General features: G+C 37.3%; 1 long non-coding RNA gene across 2 annotated transcripts in view; it reads right to left on the bottom strand.

Annotated features, from left to right (window-relative positions):
- LOC116271075 overlaps window positions 1–21,011 on the bottom strand; it is a 32,263-nt gene extending 11,252 nt beyond the window's left edge. For both annotated transcript variants that reach the window (XR_004179491.1, XR_004179490.1), the window contains exons 1-2: window positions 19,220–21,011; window positions 15,824–15,940 (exon numbers count right to left, since the gene is read on the bottom strand). This is a non-coding gene — a long non-coding RNA (uncharacterized LOC116271075). The remainder of the gene's footprint in view (window positions 1–15,823; window positions 15,941–19,219) is intronic.
- Between the last annotated feature and the right edge of the window lie 1,683 nt (window positions 21,012–22,694).

Genomic DNA, 22,694 nt, shown 5'->3' with positions numbered 1-22,694 from the left:
AGTGTAACCACTGACTGACCACTACCTGATGGTCACCTGACATTCCTGATGGGGGAGAAGCCTCTCCTGCTCTGCTCATATCAGACTAATTACCTACTGTAACAGTAGGATCTCTGGAGCCTAGGAGTTTGAGGCTGCAGTAAGCTGGGATCATGCCACTGTACTCTAGCCTGGGTGACAGAGCAAGACCCTGTCTGAATACATATATATATGTACACACATACACACACACACACACACACACACACACACATATATATTTGAAAGCCTAGAGTTTCACTTCTCAGAGCTGGGCTTTTTGGAAAGTGTAAACCAAAATTAAATTCTAAATACCCCAACTAACTGAATAGACTCCACTTCTTGAAATCGCCTTCACAAAAATTATAAAAGTGAGAAAATTATGACAGTGAGAGATCTAACCAACCCGCATCTCGCCTTTAATCTCCAAACTGCCCTTAATTATTCTTGGGCTTGGGCCAAGCTAACTTTGAGAGACATTTAGTTTATAGTTTATTTATTTAGAGACAGGGTCTCACTCTGTTGCCAGGCTGGAGTACAGTGGTGTGATCCCGGCTCACAGCAGCCTTGACGTTCTGGGCTAAGCCTCCCAAGTAGCTGGGACTCCAGGTGCATGCCACCACACCTGGCTAATTTTTGTATTTTTTTGTAGAGATGGGTTTTGCCATGTTGCCCAGGCTCACATTTTCAGGGAAATTGATTGGAGTAATAAATTAGTCTGCCATGTGGTGTGACCAGCCTCACGTCAATTAAACTTTTTTTTATTGCAGTGCCATGGTCTCAGTGAATTGGTTTTGTCTGTGCAATGGGTAGGAAGAATTCATTAGGCGGTTAGGCTGTTGTCCAAGGACATTCTAAAGTAAACCTGGGCCAGGCATGGTAGCTCATGCCTGTAATCCCGGCACTTTGGGAGGTCGAGGTGGGGAAATCACCTGAGGTGAGGCATTTGAGATCAGCCTGGCCAACATGGTGAAACCCCATCTCTATGACAAATACAAAAATTAGCTGGGCGTGGTGGCACATGCCTGTAATCCCAGCTAGTCGGGAGGCTGAGGCAGGAGAATCACTTGAACTTGGAAGGTAGAGGTTGCAGTGAGCCGAGATCATGCCACTGCATTCCAGCCTGGGTGACAGAGTGAGACTTTAAATCAAATAAAAATAAAAATATATAAAGTAAACCTGATGCTGGTTGCAGTAGCTCACGCCTGTAATCCTAGCACTTTGGGAGGCTGACTCAGGTGGATCATGGGATCAGGAGTTCGAGACCAGCCTGGCCAACATGATGAAACCCCGTCTCTACCAAAAATAGAAAAAAAATTAGCCAGGTGTGGTGGTGCGCGCCTGTAATCCCAGCTACTCAGGAAGCTGAGGCAGGAGAATCGCTTGAACCTGGGAGGCAGAGGTTGCAGTGAGCCGAGATCGTGCCATTGCACGCCAGCCTGAACAGAGTAAGACTCTGTCTGGAAAAAAAAAAAAAAGGAAAAAAAAAGAAAGACAAACCAATCCACAATAACAAAAGTCATGTTTCAGTGTCAGGCAGAATTGTTTGTAATAACGAACATTTCTTTTCTTTTCTTTTTCTTTTTTTTTTTTGAGACAGTCTCGCTCTGTCAATAGGGCTGGAGTGTAGCTGTGCTATCTCAGCTCACTGCAACATTTACCTCCTGGGTTGAAGCAATTCTCCCACCTCACCCTCCCAAGTAGCTGGGACTACAGGCATGCGTCAATATGCCCGGCTAATTTTTGTATTTTTAGTAGAGATGGGGTTTCACCATGTTAGCCAGGCTGGTCTCAAACCCCTGACCTCAGGTGATCCGCTCGCCTTAGCCTCCCAAAGTGCTGGGATTACAGGCATGAACCACCGCGCCCAGCCTGAACATTTATTTTCAAAAGGGATCTCATCAAGCTTAAGGATAGAGAGTAGCAGTAGGAGATTCTTTAATAGCACAAGATCAGGTTTCATCGTTACTTCCACTGACGCCTGAAATTCAACTCTGTTGTAGAGAAAATTTGAGGACCCCTATGTCGGAAATAAGGCAAGGCATAAAAAAAGTTACATACAAAAATAAAAATGGCTTTTTGTGTGTTCCATTCAGCAGCCCTATCTAAAAGAACAATAAATTCAATTTACACACTGTAATTAAAATAACGCAATATAAGGGATTAAATCAGAAACAGACACATTCTTCTTATTTTTCTATCTCCAACCCGTAAACATGGGCAGAACAAGGAAGGAAACGCTTTGGGGATTACAAAGAACAATAGGGCTAAAATAAACAAACAAACAAATAAATAAAGCCTAAATTTATTTACCCGAGATTTTATTTAAAAATTCTTCATGTCATCTCATCATTAAGATACTTGGTGGGTTTCCTAGATAATCAGACACATTTAGCTTTCCTATTTTGACTTTACCGCACATTTACATATATGTTCACTTTGAAAAAATATTTTTTATGTTATCAATACACTATATGCTTATTGCAAAAAATGTGATAAAAATTCATATAATCCTGCTACCCAGACATAATCGTTGTTAATCTTTTGTAACATATTTCCTAAGGCTTTTCTCTATGCATCTATCCATATATTTTACATTGTGGATATCAGAGTACATAAATAACTTTTTATTCTACATTTTTTTCTTTTTTTTTTTTCTTTTTTTGAGATGGAGTCTCACTCTGTTGCCCAGGCTGGTGTGCAGTAGCTCGATCTCGGCTCACTGCAATCTCCGCCTCCTGGGTTCAAGTCATTCTTGTGCCTCAGCTTCCTGAGTAGCTGGGATTACAGACGTGCGCTGCCATGCCCAGCTAATTTTTGTATTTTTAGTAGAGACAGGGTTTCACCATGTTGGCCAGGATGGTCTCAAACTCCTGACCTCAGGTGATCTGCTCACCTCAGCCTCCCGAAGTGCTGGGATTACAGGCGTAAGCTACCGCACCTGGCCATTAGCCTACATTTTAAAATAGAACATAATCATTTTCCCATGAATAAAAAAAATTAAAAGTTTTGGCTGTCTAATTTTCTATGTTGTGCCATAACAACTCAACTATTTTTTGAGTGTGTTAGGGTACAAACACACACTTGTGTGTTGTGGTCAAACAAAATATCTTTTGAACATTGTATTGTTTTTCTCTTTTAAATTGTAAATAAAGAATGTGATGAATATAAATAAGCTCACATATAGGGCTACATTTCAGTTCCCTCCCCTTCCTCCCCACCCATACCTCACACTATGCACATAGGATAGATTGCTAGAAGTTGAATTACTTGATCTAATGGTAAGAACATTACTGAATTATGTTCCCCACCCAAATTCGTATATTAGGCCTAATCTCCAATGTGACTATATCTGGAAAGAGGTCATTAGGAAATAAGGTCACAAGGATAGGACCCTAACCAACAGAAGGACTATAGTCTTATAAGAAAAGAAAGATATTTCTCTCTCTCCCTGCAGCCCTGCTCTGTGAGAACACAGCAAGAAGGCAGCCCTCTACAAGTCAGAGAGAGAGTCCTCACCAGAAATCAAATCAGCTGGCACCTTATCTTGGACACCAGCCTCCAGAACTGTGAGAAATACATTTCTGTGGTTTAAGCCACTGAGTCTATGGTATTTTGTTATGGCAGCCTAAGCAAATTAGTAAAAGCAGTTTTTTTTGTTTTTTTTTTTTAGACAGAGTCTCCCTCTGTCACCCAGGTTGGAGTGCAGGGGCATGATCTCGGCTCACTGCAACCTCCGTCTCCTGGGTTCAAGCAGTTCTGGTGCCTCAGTCTCCTGAGTAGCTGGGATTACAGGCATGCATCACCATGCCTGGCTAATTTTGTATTTTTAGTAGAGACGGAGTTTCTCCATGTTGGTCAGGCTGGTCTTGAACCCCCGACCTCAGGCGATCCGCCCACCTTGGCCTCCCAAAGTGCTGGGATTACAGGCATGAGCCACTGCCCCCTGCCAATTTTTGTATTTTTAGTAGAGACGGGGTTTCACCGTGTTGGCCAGACTGGTCTTGAACTCCTGGTCTCAAGTGATCCACCTGCCTTAGCCTCCTGAAGTGCTAGAATTCAGGCATAAGCCACCACACCTGGCTTAAAAACATTTTTAAAGTTCTTGACACATGTTGATAAATTACTTTCGAGAAAGATGTTACCACTACATACCACTCTGGCAGTATATAAGAAGCTCTATTGCTCTGTACCCTCATCAACATTCAGAAAAATGTTTTTTAGCTTAATTCTAAGATATATATCTTTAAAGTGTTTAAAAGTTCATACTTTTAAAGTTCTGTTTCATCAAAATTGTCTTCATTTTTATGGCATTGCCCCCTGAATCTGCCCCTGTATTTTTAAGTTTCCAGTGTAGTAATATTTCATAGAGATAAAAATGCTCACTTTGCTTTGCTCCCAGAACAAAGCAAACAAACACATACAAACATTTAAAACTTTTCAGCATTTTATCATCTCCATTTTTATAGTTATGTAAAGGAAAAGCTAAGAATTAAGAACCTGAGATGGTTCCAAGGTCATGTAAAAACAGGATCAACAATCAAAGAGTATGATATAGGCTCTCTCATTTAAGGCACTCACCTATTTTGGACAGAAAGATTTCATTTTTGTTAGAAAGTAGTCATACAGAAAAATTGCTATAGAAACAGAAAATATACTTTCCCTTAGTAAATTTAAATAAAGCCCTTACTAGCAGAACACTCTCCTTTTCCTGATAAGCACTCTAAATTCTTATAGGTTTCATGCACAATATTTTTTCTCTCCTTCAGCTTGAAATAGAAATGAGTGATTTAAGAGATAGGTCAGAGTTTGAAACTAAATTCCACTTCCCCATTTAGTTTTATACTGAGAACATTGTAATGTTCTCTCCACAAAATGCAAATATTTGTAGCATTAATTAGTTTACTATTAAATAGTAACAGAAATTTGCCAATTAATGCCACTGATAATTATCTTGAGGACAAATTCAGGGTGTTGTGACTTTATGTCTGACTCACTTTTCCATTCTTACTCCATTCTTAACTCACCTGTTCCATTCAGTATTACTTTACAGTACATCGTGGACTGTTTTCCTAACTTGGCCTTGAGTTGGCACCAAGTGCACAGAGATGAAAATATCTTTCACGTCAGTCTGTCTTGCCTCATAACATTCTCAAGCTGTTTTCCCCATTTTAGCATTTCAAGGGCAGTTCTCTCCTACTGGGTCCTCTTAAAGAGGTGTCTGCAGTTGATAACAGCACAAAGAAAAGAGAAAATTAAATTCACCTGTTCTGATCGAGCAGGCAAAAGAGAACAATCCAATGTCAAATAAAGGATATTTCAAAAGTCAACAGACTTTTGTTGTTTGAAAACCCAGCCAGAAATGTCCTCAACCCAGAAAGATTTTCTTATGGGCTTTGAGTGTGCATCTTAATGTTATTTTTATAACATCAATGTTAGTTTTCATCTACCATAAATAGAAAAAAAAAAAAACCCACAGCAACAACAAACCACTGAGTTGAGAATTGGAATGATAATTTGAGCAGAGTGATGAGTGAGTAGGGTATGGAATTAAAATGACAGTTCTTCATATAGAAAAATGTTACATTTAAGAAAAAAAATCTTTATGGTTCTAAAAATAAAGTCACTTCAGTGATAATTTTTTTTTTTTCAATTTAGAAGTGCAGGGGTCAGAGGTGTTTGAACCAGGGCAAACTCCATCTTGAATAGGGGGTTGGTAAAATAAGGCTGAGACCTACTAGGTTGCATTCATTAAAGCATTCTTAGTCATAGAATGAAACAGGAGGTCAGTATATGATACAGGTCATGAAGACCTTGCTGATAAAACAGGTTGCATAAAGAAGCCGCTAAAACCCACTAAAACCAAGATGGCGATGACAGTGACCGCTGGTGGTCCTCACTGCTACACTCCCAACAGCACCATAACAGTTTATAAATGCCATGGCAACATCAGGAAGTTTTAGACTCTACATGGTTTAAAAAGGAGAGGTATAAATAGTCCACTTCTTGTTTAGCATATAATCAAGAAATAACCATGAAAATGGGCAACCTGCAGCCCATGGCGCCGCTTTATTTCTTTAGCTTCTCAACAAACTTGCTTTCACTTTGCTCTATGGACTCACCTTGAATTCTTTCTTGCACGAGATCCAAGAACCTCTCTTGGGGTCTGGATCAGGACTCCTTTCTAGTAGCAGGGTATAACAATTCTAGTTTCTTAAATGTCTAATGTGTGCTATAAATTGAACAGAAAAGATGCAACTGTCTATAATTTACTTCAAATAAAATTAGGTTCAAAATAATTCTTCCTCTGTGTTCATTTTAGTGTGGAAAATGTCTGCTTTTTAAAAAAAAAAAATTGTATAGAACAAGATGTTTCCTTATATTAGGTTCTAATAAAATTGAATCCATGCTGGAAAGATTAATTTCCATAGTGTCAGTTGAGACTTTCAGAGAAGACTGAATGTAATTCAAAGAACCTTTTGATTCCTATAGAAAATTAGATGGTATTCCTCTTCTTTCTACTAACCTAAATGTACACCCCAGGATAAATGGTATCAGAGGATACCTTAGGAGAGATGTGGCAATTCCGTGCCCCTACACTTCAGCAAGTTTCTAGAAAATTCAATGTATTGGTATTTCCCACCAAGATATAATAACGTTCTCTAATAAAACACAAATGTGACATAAATATAGTAACTCACAGCTTTGTCAAGAGTGTCCAAAATCATATCTTGGCAAATTTTAGATAAATTAGATGTTATCAAGTCCCTGATCTAAAAGAAAAATAACAGGGCTGGGTGTGATGGCTCATGTCTGTAATTCCAACACTTTGGGAGGCCGAGGCAGGTGGATTACTTGAGGTCGGTTGTTTGAGACCAGCCTGGTCAATATAGTAAAATCTTGTCTCTACTATAAATAAAAAAATTAGCCGGGCATGGTGGCAGGTGCCTGTAATCCTACCTACTTGGGAGACTGAGACGCAGTAATTGCTTGAACCCAGGAGGCAGAGATCACGCCACTGCACTCCAGCCTGGGCAACAAAGCAAGGCTCTGTCTCGAAAATAAACAAACAAACAAACAAATAAATAAAATAAAATAACAATATTGAGTGATTACTTTGTACCAGCCTATATACTAAGTGTGTCACTTGTATTACCTCAATATAATACATTAGGCTGTTATACTTGTATAACAGCCCAATGAAGTAGTTACTATTATCATGCTACAGATGAAGAAACTGAGACTGGTAGATGTTAATTTATCTCCCCATGACTATATAGTCAGTATGTGTTGGAGCTGTGATTTCAGTCTGCATCTTGAAAGCCACTTTAATGTTTCTGTCCCTGTGCAAATTCTGTAACCACCCAATGGGTTCATCCTGCCCGCTGCACAAATAAAGACCACAGCATTGCAGTAAAGAAAGAGTTTAATTGATATGAGTCCAGCCACACCACATGGGAGACAGAGTTATTACTCAAATCAGTCTCATGGAAGGATCCCAAATTACGGGTTTTGCCAAAGGCAGTTTGGAGGAAGGAATAGGGGTGGTTAAGAAGTTGATGCTTGCTACTGATTAGTTGGGTCAGAGATAAAATCATAGAGGGTTAAAGCTGTCCTCTTCAACTGAGTCATTCCTGGGACGGTGGGCACAGGAGTGGTTTGATGGGTCCAAGTGGAGCCATCAGTGTCAGACATGCAAAAAAAACCTGAAAAGATATCTCAAAAGGCCAATCTACAATTGTGATGTTATCTGCAGGTAGTTAGGGAAGTTTCATATCTTGTGGTCAGTCTATATCTTTGCAGAATTCAGCTTCTCTTCTCCCCCTACCTAGTTTGGTGGTCTCTCACTAGCTTTACAAGGGTGGCTGAGTTTTGGAGAAAGGGCTATTACCATTTAAACTACAACCTAAGCATCTTCCAAAGTTAGGTCAGGAATAATTAAAGGCAGCTTGAAAGCTAAAGACAAGAGGGATGTGGGCTAGATCAGATCTCCTCCACTGCCATAATTTTTTCACTGATACGATTTTTGCAAAGGTGGTTTCAAGTCCTCTTGGCTAAGACAGCACCTACTCTTGCAATAGAGGAGTTGGAATGTTTCTTTTATAACGTATTATAAAAATGTTATTACATTTTATAAACAAACGATACAAATTAATTTTTAGCATTCCCTATAAAGCAGCATTAAGGTCTGAATTGGATATTTTGAAATCAGTACATGCTAAGATGTCATTATGCTTGATTTGATAGCTGAAAAGCCTCATCAGGGTCTCAGTTTCCCTAATGTGGCCATGAATGTAGGAGCTTGAGCCTCTCATTATCTTTGAGCTGTTTTATAACGTTGAAAGTTGAAAAAAGGATAAAGCAGATGATTACTGTCTCTAGAAATGCAAATGAATTTTGTCCAGAGGAATACAATTGATCATTGCCCATGGATATTGACCAATTTTGCATCCATTAGTAAATTTATTTCAGCACCCTTGATTTTGTGTGTGTGTGTGTGCATGTGTGCGTGCATGTGTCTGTGTGGGAGGGTTGTTTGAATTTCACCTTTGAACCAGTGGTAACATCTTACTGATTCTCTCATTATTTAAAGAACTAAATAAAATGTTTTATATATGTTCATTTTGTATTTGTATATGATTCATGATTTTGCCAATTAAAAAAGTTCCTTTAACTCTTCTTTATTTCTTCATTCCATTTCAGCATCTGTTGCAGGGGTTGACAAACTGCAGTTCAGGGGCCAAATCCAGCCCCAATGAGGGTATATTATTTACCTCAAACGGTTCAGAAAATAAAAACTCTCTCTCTCTGTCTGTCTGTCTGTCTGTCTGTGTGCATGTGTGTGTGTGTGTATACAAAGTTCTGAGAAGAAAAGGATATTACCCAAGAATTCTGTTCCCAGCTGCTAAATTGTGATTCATGTGTTAAGGTAAAAGAATAATTTTTAAATACACAAGGGCTTAGGAATTACATCGCTCCTACACTATTGCTTTAAAAATCTATCTGAATACGTGGCTGGGCATGGTGTCTCATGCCTATAATCCCAGCACTTTGGGAGGCCAAGGCAGGTGGCTCACCTAAGGTCAGGAGTTCGAGACCAGCCTGGCCAACATGGTGAAACCCTATGTCTACTAACAATACAAAAATTAGCTGGAGGTGGTGGCCCCACGCCTGTAATCCCAGCTACTCTAGAGGCTGAAGTACGAGAATCACTTGAACCTGGGAGGCGGAGTTTGCAGTGAGCCAAGACTCCAGCCTAGGTGATGAAGTGAGACAATGTCTCAAACAAACAAACAAACAAACAAACACTATCCGAATACGAATGCAAGATTTAATACTCAAAAAATTCTACGCAGATAAATAATAGAATTCATAAGTAGACTGAATTATTTTTCCTTAAAAACACTAACAAATTAGATAAACAGTTTATTGTCTGAGTCAGGATTAAAGGAATACATAGATGCATAGATGTAACCAGTGATTCAAATAAATTTAAAATACTTATTTGAGAATCTATTGCACAAATCTAAGCTATTACATTAGAAAATTTAGATGAATAATTTTGGGGGAAAATATACATTTCCATTTTTTTTTTTTTTTTTTTTGAGATGAAGTCTCTCTCTGTTGCCCAGGCTGGAGTGCAGTGGTGAGATCTCGGCTCACTGCAAGCTCTGTGTTCCATGTTCAAGCGATTCTCCTGCCTCCACCTCTCGAGTAGCCTCTTGAGTAGCTGGGACTACAGGCACCCACCACCACGCCTGGCTAATTTTTGTATTTTTAGTAGAGACAGGGTTTTACTGTGTTGGCCAGGATGGTCTCGATCTCCTGACCTCGTGATCCACCCGCCTAGGCCTCCCAAAGTGCTGGAATTACAGGCGTAAGCCACAGCGTCCAGCTGAATTTCCACAAATTTTTATGAAGACCAATAACAATGGAGTAAAAATAGTGTTGTCAATAAATAACCCTTCTGAAGTGCCAGGCTTAGACACTTTCAAAAGTAGATTCTCTTACATTTTCAAGAAAGAGAATGCATATGGCTAGTTGTCACTGAATATTTGTAATCCTTCCATAATATGGAACTATAGCTGGAAAGTGGCCACACAGCCAAGACTGGCACTTGTCTGGCAACTAGGTAGAGCCACATAGCTGTTTCTCATAAAACAAATGTAGGCTTAAGTGATAATTGTCACTTCAGGGTCTGGACTGTTAAGAAGGGGGCCTTTTGTTCCTTTGTGCCTTTTCAATCCACTATCCCCCAACTGGATGACAATGCCTAGGGCATCCTTTTGAATTACTATGTGAGTAAGAAGTAAATATCATGGTATTTGGCCTGTTGCACATTTTTGGGTCAACTGGTCTATTTGGTCTATCAGTCTATCCTAAGCCATATGTTATATAATGTATATCAGAACAACTAGAGTTAAAATGTTTCCTTTATTTTAATTCATAATTTTCTTCTTTTCCTTAGTTTGTAAAAGAATGAATACAAGCCATTTTAACATCAAGAAACAACAGTAAAAATAAAAATAAAAAATTATTTGAAAAATAAAAATCTTCACAAGAAAATAAAAGGTCTACACAAAAATATGTAAAGTCAAGCAATCCTACTTAGAAAACTTATCTGACTAGATACACTGTCTTTTTAGAAAATGACACAAAAATATGCCAAAAATAATAGTTGAGGGACTTGAAAATATTTGACAATCTAGGAACCAGAAGTGTACAAATACGATTTTTTTTTTTTTTTTTTTTTTTTAGTTAAAATTTCCAAGTTAATAAGAGCTCTTCCAAGGCAGTCCTCAGGCTGAAGTGCAGATACAGAGAAAGTTAAAAAAACAGGCCTGGCCTCATGGCACAATTTGGACATAGGTTATGTTTATATTTCCTATCCTGTCCCTTCCCCCAACATGTTGAGTGAGTTTGTACCTCTATTCCTTCTTGTCATCAAATGCTTTCATGGTGTTCTCTGGCACTCCAGGGTTGAACCCATATTAATATTCTATTTTGCAAGTTTATCCTTGTAAGTTTATCCTCCTAAGGAAATGTACTCATATTATGTTCCCTTTCCTTGAGAACTAGGGTCATAAAACAATTGCAATAAAGTAACATAAGCCACATTCTTCTAAGTATTAATAGCATAACATTTATCATGGCTGTTCATAAATATGGCTAAGTATCAGAATCATGTGGAAGCCCTTTTAAATCTATAAATTTCAAGATTTCATATCTTAGAGTTTTTTTTTTCAGATCTTGAACAGGTTCTGACAGTCAAAAATAATAAATACACAGACAAAAGCTTCTTGGATGATCCTAGTACCCAGCTAGATGTAGAATCTACTGACATAATACTGTTTTACAGTTGAGTATGTAATGGATATCTCCTTCACTATTAAATTTCTTGATGGCAGGATGGCAGGGACTATGTTTTTAAATTTTGCATCCTTTAGTAGAGTTCCTTGTGCATGTCACAGTAAGAGCGCAATGACAATTTGTAGAATCCAATTGAATAATGGCTGAAATTTCTTGCCAGTTATAGGCATATTGATGGACTTTCTTTCCTATGTAGTAACTAAAAATACTATCTTATGATTTTCATGCTGTTATAGATACTACAAATATTCTTATTTGAATTAATTAGTAGTATATGAAGTAACTTCTCTCAAACATATAAAAACATTAGGCATAAAAGCATCAAATTTACAAAAACTAAAAGAAAATATAATTGACTTTTTGAGGGCTTTGGGAATTGGTGGTGATTTTTTAAGCTTAGAAAACTTGGATTAATAAAGACACATATGTACTCCTCATATTATTTCAGCTCATTTCCAGTGCCTTTGGGTAGACATTGCTAATAGATGAAGGCACTCTTTTTTATTAAAATGGGACTTCACTTTAGAATCCTTCTTAACCACGTATTTATACAACCAATAAGAAATTACGTGATAAGGTAGGTGAATTAAAAATGAGTTGTCTATCTTTGAAATAAAAGAAGAGGTAATCAAGTTTGATTTTAAGATGCCATTTCTTACTTTTTTAGGCCTTTCTTGTCTTCCATTTGAGTGATCTTTTTCTTCTCCTTTTTTCTTTTACTAATTTACAAGTTATATATTTCTACCTTTTAGTGGTATGTTAGTGGGAGATTATCTTGATACAATGATGTCTCCAAGTCCTTTACCAAAGGACTGGCCCAGACAGGCTCATAGACCAAAGTAAGATGCTGAGATCACAGTTTATTGAGTCAATTTAAAGGATACAGCAAGAATCAAGGGGAAAGGGGGAAAGTAGGTTAATAATGTACTTAGGAAAGGGTGCAATTAGTATAGGATTGAATTAACTGAAGCCTATTCTATAAAATGTTTATATGCCCTCTCTTCTGTTTTTCTATTTTAATTCTTCCTGCTAACATTGTTATTATAAGGACCAGAATTGCATATAAACAAAGAAGACTCGGCAGATGAGGGTGCCTAGAGCCAATTTATATTTTCTCTGCAAGAAAGACTCAGGGACTGGTCCGCCTGGCTATAATTGTGACTTACCACTGTTACCTGTTGAGCACCCATGGATTTTATCTGTCTTGAGCAGAGGATACATGGAGCCAAAATGGGGCCTCATGAATATTTGGTGCCTTGGGTGTTTCATGAATATTTGGTGCTTACCCAGTCCTTCCATATCTTCTTGTTTATGCACTCAGTACACATATACTCTACTTATCTTATATCTAACATATCTATGTATCTCTTAATTAATTTTTCCTTTCTTTCATTTTCTAGTCCTTGAATTGAATATTCTCAAATGATGTAGCAAATACACATGACAGGTGTCTTGAAATTTTTAACATGCATACATCATTTTACAATTTCCAAAATTAATAATAACTGTAGCCTCCTCTCAAAAAATGGAATTTAGAAACAGAGTATGTTCTACCCTGACTTCCTCTTCTTTCATGTTATAGCATCTTAATTTTCTTGGTTATAATACATTATTTATATGTCAATACTTAGTTTCTCCAAAATTTTATTCAGTTTCCTTATTCAATATTTCTTCTTACATCTTGTTTCTTCCTTTCGGATTCAATTTCCTTCTTATCGAAGTACATCTGTCAGTCGTTGTTTTAGCCTACGTCTGTGAATGGTAAACTCTAGTGGTCTTTATCTGACAACTTTTCTCATCCTCATTTTGACAGTTTAGTTGAGAATAGAATTTCCCATAGCCCTTTAAAAATTGTATTTTAATCTTTCTTTTTACTAGTGGTAGTTCTATTGTCAATTTTATTTTTGTTTCCTCATAGGTAGACTATTGTTGTTGTTTGAGACAGGGTCTTACTCTGTCCCTCAGGCTGGTGTGCAATGGCATGATCATGGCTCACTGTAGCCTTGATTTCCCAGACTCAAGTGATCCTCCCGTTCAGCCTCCCAAGTAACTGGGATGACAGACATGGGCCACCAAGCCCAGCTAATTTTTTAAATTATTCATTTTGGAGACACCGTGTTGCTCAGGCTGGTCTTGAACTCCTGGGCTCAAGTAATACTCCTGCCTCAGCCTTCCAAAGTGTTGGATTACAGGCGTGAGGTACTATGCCCAGCCTGTAGCTGTGTTTTCTTTCTTGTTTTGCTCTTAGGAATTGTTTTTCTTGTTTTGGTGCTCTTTAATTTTAACTAGAAGTGTTCTGATATTGATTTCTTTTAAAACATGTATCCTGTTAAGGACTTACTGCATTCTGGTTCAAGTCTATCTTCATATCTCACACATTCTCTGCTATCTTCTCTTTGAATCAGGCCTACCCTCCATTTTCTTTCTTTTCTTTCTTTTTAGAGCTTCTATTAAATATGTGTCAGGTCTTGTTATTGTATTATAAGGATATAACTTCACTTTTATGCTCTCCATTTTTTAATCCTCAGTATAATTTCCTCAGATTTATTTTCCAATTTAATAATTATATCTTTCACTGTATCTTGTTCATCTATTTAACCCATCTGATGAGCTTTTTATTTTTAATAGAAAAAGCTCTATGACAGTAGGAAATTTGTGTATCTTATTCACTATTTTATCTCTAGTACCTAGAACACTGCTAGAACTCTGCAGATGTTCAATAAGTATCAAAATTATTAATAGATCAATAAATTCTTTTTAAAAAATATGTTTATTTTATCTTATCTTTTTCTTTCATTTGATTTTTATTTTCCTTTATGTTTTTAATCATTTTATGGATTTTTCTTTGATAGTCACTTCCAGTTTTGTTTTTTTTTTAAATTTTTTGGTAGAGATAGGGTCTCACTATGTTGCCCAGGCTGGTCTCAACTCTAGGCCTCAAGCAATCCTCCTGCCTTGGACCCCCAAAGTGGTGGGATTGTAAGTGTGAGTCACTATTCCTAGTGGTCAGGTTGCTTTATTAACTCAAGTTCTTTGGGCACAGATTTTTCTATTTCTTGTGTCTTCTCATCTGCCTTTTGGTAGATTGTTTCTTTGTGTGATGTGCAAATTTTATTGAGAGCTCACCTTTATTGAAGGCCATTTATTCTGTGAGATTCTTTTGTTTCCTGAGTTGTGCATATGTCCTCATCAAGGATTCTTATTTTGCTTCAATAGGGCCTGGCTGTTTCTCTGTTTTTAAGCTTAGGATTCTCTTTTCAAATGATAAGGTAAAACTGGATTTCCATTGGCAGAGGCTTTCAATATTCACGGGAACCATTACTCTCACCCCTACTCATCCTAGACTTCTAAGGCTTCAAAAAGTGAAAACCTCTTTAGGGTTCTAGTTTATGCAGGAATGTTAGCTCCAGATCCTCATAAGTGGCTTCAGGACCACATCTTTTAGTCCCAAATGGGGTTAAAACCTCAGCTCCTGGACCTTATTATTGTGGCTTTGAATTTCTTCTTCAGTTCTGGTATCTGAAGTCTTTGCTGTCTCTGTTTTAAACTCAGCTTTATATTTTAAAATACTTATACTCTATTCATTATTTCTATATATTTGAAGAAGGCAGGAGTCTCATGCCATGGGAAAAAAGGGAAAATGTGAAAAAGATGATTTGATTTCACAGGTTTTGCTAATGAATTTCATCCAACTTACACATGAGACTATCATTAAGAATCACCATATCATTTTGTTATTCTTAGAGTTTTTTGCAATAGTCTTATGGATATTACCATTAAACCCAATTCAATAAATAATAATGTGCAAAATATTTCAGGATATACAGATTACTAAGATAGTCTCTGCATTCAAGAGGCAAACATTGTGTAGTACAGAGATTAAATTTCATAAATAATCACAATGCAGGAAGCCTAATTGCTATGGAGATGCATATAGCTCTTTAGAATAATACATTACATGTATTATCAAACAAATTACTAAAATTGTTAGAAGATTGAAAAAGGAATCAGAAGAAGGTATTTTCAAGTAATAGTAACAGGAAAAACTTCATGACAGTGGTACTAGTTGAAATGTGCCTTGAAGAATGACTAGGATTTCTGAAAATAAAAACTATGAGGGAGGGGTTGGAAGGGAGGTAGTGACTTTTCCAAGTAGGAAGAAAAGCATTAGCTTAGACAAGGAGCTAGGAGGGTGGAGGGCCTCCAATAAGGAACAAGTAACCAAATTTTCCAGGTTTGGATGTTAGAAAAGCAGTATTATTAGAAAGTAAAAATAAAGAAATGTAAAAAAACAATGGGGTATGGGGGTTGGTACAGGATGGGCATAAATTAAAGCTAATTTAATTAAAAAATTTTTACTGTCATATTTATCTAAAGAGAAAAGATAATGTTGGGTTAATTTTTAAGGATAAATTTAAAAACCAGGATTACTTACAGGGAGTTGGACAAGTTTCTTCTTCTCAATAACCTGATCCTCTGATTGGTTGGTTTTACAGTTTCCAGGAAGGTAAACTGAATCAGCATTTTGGTCTCTCAGGCATACAAGTACCATCTAGTGGCAAAGGAAGGCAACCACAAGAATGAAATTATACAGGAAACATTTGCTTGTTTATTTTGAATTTTATTTATATTATGATTAATAACAGAAGGCCATGTTCTACTTCAATAGGGAAATAAAGTACCCTTTAATCAAACATTGCTTGGTTATTAGTTTAAAAGAATGTGAGATCAGATAAAAATGGATTATAAAGAGCTTATTAAATATGAAATGTTTGAAAATTTTATAAGAACTTAATATCAAATTATATTTTGGGAATGAAACATAAGGATCTACTTGAGTTTAAAGAGAGAGAGAGAGAAAAAGAAAGTCCATGTAAATGAGGAAGAGACAGAAATACTGAAGCTAACTATTTCTCTTTTTTTTGAGATGGAGTTTCACTCTTGTTGCCCAGGCTGGAGTGCAATGGCGCTATCTCCGCTCACCGCAACCTCCGCCTCCCAGTTTCAAGCAATTCTCCAGTCTCAGCCTCTGGAGTAGCTGGGATTACAGGCATGCGCCACCACACCCAGGTAATTTTGTATTTTTGGTAGAGACGGGGTTTCCCCATGTTGGTCAGGCTGGTCTCGACCTCCTGACCTCAGGTGATCCAGCCTCTTCGGCCTTCCAAAGTGCTGGGATTACAGGCGTGAGCCACCGCGCCTGGCGAAGGTAACTATTCTTTTGCAATTTTCTCTGCTTTCACTTTGCCTAACTCCTGCTTAGCCTTCAAATCTTTAGATATGTCTTCCTCTAAACAATGTTCCTTGACACCCCAGCTCTGTATTACATGAATGACTAATATCCTTCTATGGACCACTATTCCCATGATGCTACTGACCACACTTCTTTGTCACTTCCCATTTTATAGCCCTCATTACAATCGATGATCCTAAATAGCTGATGCCATGTCTGTTTCATCCACTGTTCTATCCCAAAGGCTTAGGATAGTACCTGACACATCATAGGTAATTCACAAATATTTATAGAATGAATGGACAGATTAATGAAGAAAGAGAATAACTGTGATGAAAATGTTCAAGGTACAAATATGGAAAGCTAGTATCAGTAAAGTTTAAATAAGAAAACAAAAAGTTTTCAGAAAATTATTAGTCGAAAAAACTTTTTTCTTGTACATTGATTCCCTACAGGACATCCATTTATTTATAATTTCTGGTACTTTATAGTTTTCAGAGTACTTCTCTTTATCCTGGTGAAGAAAAAATAATAGTTCACAGCTCACGTATCATTACAGAGATCAAATAAAAGGTTACACATAAAGCATAGAGAAGAATACGCAGCACATATTATATGCTCAACAGTTGGATTTGATTATTTCCTATACTTCATCTCATAAATTCCTTGAAGCAGCACAGAGTCAAAGAAGGAAGCTATTTTAGATTTCTGTTTTACAAATTAGGAAACTAGTGATTATGGAAACTAACCATGAGGGATATATGATCATGGAGTCACATCAGTTACTAAGTTTCTAAATCCACAACATCTAAGTAATAGTTTATTGTCCCTTCTATGGCATCATGTTGCTTGCTTAGAGAGACAGGAGAGAAGAAAGGACATGTGGATGCTAAATAAGCACAGCATTGCAATGCAGAGAAGGAAAATAAATTATAAAAAGTGTACTAGCTTTTCTCTTGCTTCCCTAACAAATTGCCACAGTCTTTAGTGATTTAAAACAACACAAACGTATTATTACAGTTCTGTAAGTTAGAAGTCCAACACAGGCGGGGCACAGTGGCTCATGCCTGTAATCCCAGAACTTTGGGAGGCTGATGCAGGAGAATGGCTTGAACCCAGGCATTCAACACCAGCCTGGACAACACAGTAAGACCCCCATCTCTACAGAAAATTTAAAAATTAGCTGGGTGGGTGGCATGCACCTATAGTCCCAGCTACTCAGGATGCTGATGCAGGAGAATCGCTTGAACCCAGAAAATTGGGGCTGCAGTGAGCTATGATTTCCTCACTGCACTCCAGCCTAGGTGACAGAGTGAGAACCTGTCTCAAAAACAAACAAACAAACAAACAAACAGAAGTCCAACACACAGATCTCTCTGCGATAAGATCAAGATGTTCCCAGGGCTCTCTGTTCCTTCCTGGAGGTTCTAGGGGATAATCTGTTTCCTGGCCTTTTCCAACTTCTAGAGGCCATCTACATCCCTTCCTCCATCTTCACTGCCAACAGTGATGGATTGAGTGCTCCCATCACATAACTCCAGTCTCCTCTTCTGCCTCTCTTTTCTACTTTTAAGAACCTTTGTGATTATATTGCATCCAATGAGATAATCAAGGAAAATCTCCCTATTTTAAGATCAGCTAATTAGCAACCTTAATTCCATCTCCAATCTTAAATCCATTTCTCCACATAAATATTCACAGGTTCCAGGGATTAGGACGAGCGGGGGTGGGGGTCATTATTCTGTCTATTCCAGGGGAATAGTGGCAAGGGGATGAAAGGGAGGAGGAAGGTAGGGCAGTATTTTCAAATGGAAGTGTTAGAAGTGTAACTTCAGGCTATCCTCACATTGATCTTGGCAGACACTAAAACCTCTGGATGATTTTCACATGGCTAAGCTAGAACCCATCCCACTTTGTACTTGTACTATTGTATTTTTCAACTTGAATGTAGAAATTTTCATATATTTCTGTTAAATTTTGTCTTTCAGGTTTTAGCTCACAGTTCAAATTGTTAAAATAATTTTGTTTCCTGGTTCTGTCTTCAGTCATATCTTCTATGCTATGTAGTTTTTGTTTTACCTGTTGATTTGACCAGAATGATTTCTTCACCTACGTAATTTATGAAAAATATGAACAAAAATCGGGGTAGAGTTATCCAACTATTTTTGATTTTACCTAATCATAATTAAATCAGACCCCTATTTTAGGCTTATCCACAAAGATATGAAAGATTGGATTAAATGCTTTCCTGAAATTAATTTATATCATGGCTATAAAATTCCATCTTCTCTCAAAGATCAAATAAAGAAGTGTGGTGTGATTTTTCTTAGTCAGTCTGGTTCCAAGTGACTACCAAATTCTAATACATTAAACTATGGACTCTGGAATTTTACTTTTCTGTTCTACAGTTTTCAGTGTCTACCGTTTTACCATTTTTTAAGCAAGTGATCTATCATCTTTTTCATTTTTTACAGTTTTTCAGAACTCATCAGCAACGGATCTTAGGTTACTTGTAAACAGCTGTGGGATGTAATTTGTCCCTGGAAACATGAACTTATTTGAAACAGATAGGTGTTTTCTTATTACCTCCTCACCTACCTCAAGTTTCAGTTCTCTTTGTATGTTGTTTCACCTTTACCAATGTAAAGTCCATTTTCTTTACTGAAAAGGGAAATAAAAGAAAAATTGAGTCAAGTTTCTCTTTAATGTTTACATTATTCTCTTAGGTAAATTACAAACTTCGTGTTTATAAAAATTTATGAAGGTTTATTTCTTTCTGCCCTCTATTATAATTCTTCACTCTAATTAAACCAGTCTTTCCATTTTTCCCTCCTGAAGTTACCAGGTAACTCTAGTTCTCAATGATTTCTCTATAGCATTTTATAATTTGCACCACATAATTTAACAGTGGAAGAAATATTATCTTCCTTGTTTAATGCTTTTATAGTTTTTTTTAAAAAAACTCTCAGAACAATTGTTCATTTCTTTACCTTTTTTCACTTGATTAACCTAGAAAGTTGGGAGATTTTACCAAACAAGAATACCGGACACTGAATAAATACTTGTTGGTTAGTTAAGTTTTAAATATCAAATTTGGCTATACATTCTTCATATATCAGTCTCTGTGACTAATTTTTCTGTTTGGAGAAACAAAAAGGGTAAAATACTTAAAATTCTTTTTGTTGTAATAAAAACAATAGTAATAATAATAATATTAGTAGTAATAATAAAAATCAAACTAAAACTACCTTTAGAAGTCATTCTCTTCTCCAACCCCTCCCCTGCAACCCTCCAACAATTATCAATTAATCATATTACTGAGCTATTTAGTAACAATTTCAGCCACATTTGATATGTTAGTTTGGAACTCTATTTATTGGTAAAGCTGCTTGATTCCCTGCCTACTTTGTCAACCAAGCCTAAATTTCTTTATCTGTTTTAACTCGTTCTAGACAAACATACCAATCTGAAATACCAAATACTGAATCTAAACTCTGAATATACGAACCACATCATTTCCCTTGAAACCTTTTTTTATCCTTGTAGAAATGATAAATGTTTAAAAACAAATAATAAGTGTTTAATAATCATAGATTTTTTAAAAAGTCATGTAATTTTCAATGTATTATAATCATGCAAATTAATGTACTAAGTTGACAGTAAAAAAGCTGTAACAATTTAACAATTTTACTCTTAATTTTGGCAAAAATAGCATAAAGACTCCATTAAATAAGGCTTTGATGTCTAGCAAAGTCAAAAGTAGCACAAATAGAATTCACTGTTCACCAGCAGGAGGAGGGTAGGTTGTAGGTTCGTATCTAGGGTAGCAAGTCTTATTCTCTTACTCTACATTAAATTCTGTCAAAATTCTGGTTCACCGTTATTTTTGCACAGCTAGGCAACTTGTTAAATCTCAATCTACAACTCCCATGATTGATGTATTCCCATCTGATTTATTTGTCTAAGAAACGTATTAATGAGATTTGGGGATTAGGGTTGCCACCATGGCAACCCATCAGTATGGCTTGTTCTCTTTCCTAGATACGGAAGCTCAGAAAGGAACATCTTCCCTGAAGCTGCTTACTTAGTACTGGGACCTGGTAACTATGGAAATTTAGATTGAGATCATATGGCTACATTGTTTACAAGGTACAAATAGTTTGATAAATAACCTGTTCAAACAGACAGTAAAATACATCAGGGTCCATACATCAATTTGTAGCATTTTTTTAAATTAATAGGTCTTATTTAGTTTCTCTCTGTTAAATTATTCTTACAACTGCATTACATTTGTATTAGTCTGTTCTCACACAGCTATCAGGACATACCCAAGACTAGGTAATTTATAAAGAAAAGAGGTTTAATTGACTCACAGTTTCACATGGTGACGGAAGCCTCAGGAAACTTACAATCATGGTGGAAGGCACCTCTTCACAGGGCAGCAGGAGAGAGAATGACTGCTGAGTGAAGGGGGAAGCCCCTTATAAAACCATCAGATTCTGTGAGAACTCACCCACTATCATGAGAACAGCATGGGGAAAACTGTCCCCAGGATTAAATTGTCTCCACCTGGTCACCTTTGACATGTGGGAAATATTACAATTCAAGGTGAGATTTGGTTGGGGACACAGAGCCAAACAATATCACCATCATAATTTTGTCATTCATCCTATAAGGGGAATTTGATATCTTCCCTTTTATGAGTAGGTAGACTTTGTTGAGTGGGTGGTGACATTTTGTAGGGGAAATGAAAATATTTGCATATTCTTGCTTATTACATATGTTTTCTCATTGGTAGCATTAATCATATTTACTGTTTACTATGATGCATAGGACTTGGAAATTTAAATTGGTATAAGAAGAAGCTTTCGGCTGGGTGCTGTGGCTCAGGCCCGTAATCCCAGTACTTTTGGAGGCCAAGGACAGAGAATCACTTGAGCCCAGGAGCTTGATACCAGCCTGGGCAACATGGCAAAACCCTGTCTCTACAACAAAATAGAAAAACTAGTCTGTGTGGTGGCATGCACCTGTAGTTCCGGCTACTTAGGAGGCGGAGGTGGAAGGATCGCTTGAGCCTGGGAGGTAGACGTTGCAGTGAGCTGCGATCACAGCACTGCACTCCAGGCTGGGTGACAGAGCCAAAAAAAAAAAAAAAAAAAAAAAAAAGAAAGAAAAGAAAAAGACAAGACAAGAAAAAGTTCTTAACCTCAGACTATTTACAATTTAATTGAAGAGATGGTACATAAACAAAATTATGTGAACAAGATGGTAGTATGTATGCAGTTGGGAGGAGAGTGAGATCATTTTTGTCCGGGGTGATGAGATTTTTAGAGAATTGGGTTTTGGTCATGTCGTTTTGAAGCAAGAGTTAAAGCATAAGCAGACAGAATGAATGACAGAGAACATTACAAGGATAAGAAATGTAAGAAACAAATGCCTAGAATAGTCGTAGAAATGAGTAGACTTCTGAAGTTAAGGCAGGTTAAGGGTACTAGTGAGAAGTGTTGGGGTGAAAGTATGGTTCAGTAACATTTTAACCAAGTTTATCTTTCTTTACTTGGCCCCAAATCCTAGGCCATTGAGAATTTGTAACTAAAACGTTCTAGATGTTCCAAAAAGGGACAGAATATATCATGAATAGTTTTCATTACATGGCTTCTTTAGTTTCCTAGTGTAGTTTCTTGAACATTCTTATCTCCCTTTCTCCCACCCCCACTGCTAGACTTTTTAATCCAGGGGTCCTCATTCCCCAGGCCAGGGACTGCTTCTGGGATCTGTGGCCTGTGAGGAACCAAGCAGCACAGCAGGAGATGAGTGGAGGGCAAGTGAGTGAAGCTTTATCTGTATTTACAGCTGCTCCCCATGGCTGGTATTAGGGCCTGAACTCCGTCTCCTGTCAGATCAGCAGTGGCATTAGATTGTCATAGGAGTGAGAACCCTATTGTGAACTGCACGTGAGGGATCTAGGTTGTGTGCTCCTTAGGAGAATCTAATGCCCGATGATCTGTCACCGTCTCCCATCAGCCCCAGATGAGACTGCCTAGTTGCAAGAAAACAAGCTCACAGCTCCCAC

Source organism: Papio anubis, chromosome 17 (genome assembly GCF_008728515.1).
Source record: "Papio anubis isolate 15944 chromosome 17, Panubis1.0, whole genome shotgun sequence".
Taxonomy (NCBI): domain Eukaryota; kingdom Metazoa; phylum Chordata; class Mammalia; order Primates; family Cercopithecidae; genus Papio; species Papio anubis.
The sequence above is the reverse complement of the archived record's forward strand: the minus strand, read 5'-3'. Positions and strand labels throughout refer to the sequence as shown.